Genomic DNA, 2,500 nt, shown 5'->3' on the forward strand with positions numbered 1-2,500 from the left:
TAAAGTGTGAAACCTACAGTATCACCCCATGTAGATTGTAATGAATGTGGCTGAAAATTGAGAGTAATAATGCAAACATTTGTAATATCAGCATGTTTATAATTATAACTTTTGTTCCTGTTCTGTCCATAAACAATAAGGTTCCTATAATATACATACTGAATATATAAAAATCACAAGTGAAATAAAACTAGATTTTAGAGTAGCTTCTCCATTTTCAATGCATTTCTTAATATTGAAGTCAATAATGTCCATATCATTTTTTCCATGCATGTTTTATCCAAAATATCTGCAGATGAAAGATCAAGGTACCAGTAACTATCAAATTGCAACATTACACTTGTCAATACCATTTGTGTAAGCCAGGCCTGTATACTGGTCTGCCAATGCATTATTATACCTTTCTATAGAACTTCTGACAAGCATTCCTTAGGGAAGTGAACAAACTTGCCTAGATATATATGGTAGAAGTTTGTTTGCATTTCAATTATTAAAGAGGCCAACATATTAATGGATTTAGCTGTATATGCATAGGTTAAAATACCACAGAATATTGAAGGTTAATAATGTTTTTCTGATCCTTTACCATTTCATTGTAAAAATGTCCACCAAAAAATTAAATTTATATTTTTTCTCCTCTTAATGTTTATTCTATCTACAATCATATCTCCTATATATATTTTTTTTATATTCAATAGTCTACAGCAAAATTTAAAATCTTATTTTCTAAAGAATTATTCTATGAAGTATATGAAAAAATATATATCTATTGAAAAATGCCTGAAAAACACTGGCACTCCAAAAAAGACTAATTCTCCTTCATTGGCCTTTGGTGAATCCTGCAGCACAGAATTTGTGCTAAACTACTATCATGTTAAACTAAAGACTGCATGCTCTTCACAGTAAATTTCAAAGTATGTCTAAACAGCAGAACAAAGGTCTATCCATATCTTTCATGACTCAATGCTGGCTAGTATTTTTAATTTTTCTCCTGTCTTTCACTTCCACTTGCCTGTTGTGGGTAATTCTAGCATTACTATGAAGGCCTCACTATATTAATAAAAACATCAATGGTTTATAGGCTCATCAATTTGTATTCATAGATGTCAGGAAAATCAGTAAAACCATTTGGATCTCACTAGCTGCAGTCCACAAACCTCGTTATCTCAAACCATCTTGAATGTAAACTATACAGAGAGCTTTATAGGATGGCTCTAAATAGCCTCATTAAATCAGTATAAAAGTAAATCCTCCTCAATTAATACTGTTTTTATATGTCTTAACCCTCTGTGTTTTTTTTTTCTTTTTTTCTTTCTTTTAGTGTTTAGTCTATACTACTTCTGGTGAAATCTACACATTGCCATAACAATGACACATAATGAATGTCACTTGTCTATACAAAGCAAATTTAACAGCATATTTGACTACACTTACCCTTTTGACCCTCATCACACACTGAACTAAGTGCGATGTCTAGTGTTACGTGTGGTAATGGATAGCCTACCCTGACTTTATACAAATAAAACTTGCAAGAAATTATCAAAATCTATATCATTTGAGTGCCATTATGTTATGGACTACAATGCCATAATACCACAGGGGAAGGAAGTCCTGGGGCTTGCACCTGTTATGGGAATGTCCCAGGGAAAGGGGGTGTGAAGGCTTGACCACAGTAGGAAAAATGTCCCAATGAAAGACGTAGGTTCCAGGAGCATGCCCCTGTAGGGAAAGCATCTTGGGCCCCTTTGAAAATTATAATTATAGAACTGACATAGATGTCCTCTCCAGATAAAGACATCAAAATCCTATGAGTACCCCCAAGCTTGTTGGCTGGGTAGGCTAATTGTTTACAGTATGGACACACTCTCCTGAAACTAAGTCCCCAACACCACATTACAAAATTTATTTATCAACTTAAGTTGACGTGACTAAGCAGTGCCCGATGGGGAGGTTTGTCAGCTAACACCCCATGGGAAGCATCACCTTCATCTCTGCATGCATGGCATGATAGAGCTGAATCTCAGGAACATCGAGTGGACTTATGCCAGTGCATTTCACAATCTTTTTCCTTCATTTGTGGCATTACAGTTTGTGTCAGCAGATTATTTCTTGTACTGGTACTGCAACCTTTTGTCCCCTACAAAAGTATCATATTCACTATGCCCTACCTAGGCTAGTGCATCCATACTGTAAAGATTAACCATTGGCTGGAGTAAAAGAGACTTTGTCTCATAGCAATGAGACATACTCATTATCTACAATGCATAATATTAAAGAGAGACATTCTGATGTTAGCACAGTCCAGCAACAGTCACTAAACTGCTATCATTGATAGACTATAATACCAAGATAAAGACAATAAACTTTCACTGAAATATCTCATCGCAAAAGGAACCTGTCCTAGCACTAACTTCCTAAAATATGCATGGTGGATGTTTATTGTCCTTAGCATGCATGTGTGGGACAAGGGGTTTCTGTTCATTTGACATCACACCAATGC

General features: G+C 35.2%; 1 protein-coding gene across 4 annotated transcripts in view; it reads right to left on the reverse strand.

Annotated features, from left to right (window-relative positions):
- The window catches only part of melt (ventricular zone expressed PH domain-containing protein melted), a 24,674-nt gene that overhangs the window by 20,871 nt on the left and 1,303 nt on the right, over window positions 1-2,500 (reverse strand). The gene's annotated exons all lie outside the window — the stretch shown is intronic.

This window comes from Penaeus vannamei, chromosome 31 (assembly GCF_042767895.1).
Source record: "Penaeus vannamei isolate JL-2024 chromosome 31, ASM4276789v1, whole genome shotgun sequence".
NCBI classification, from domain to species: domain Eukaryota; kingdom Metazoa; phylum Arthropoda; class Malacostraca; order Decapoda; family Penaeidae; genus Penaeus; species Penaeus vannamei.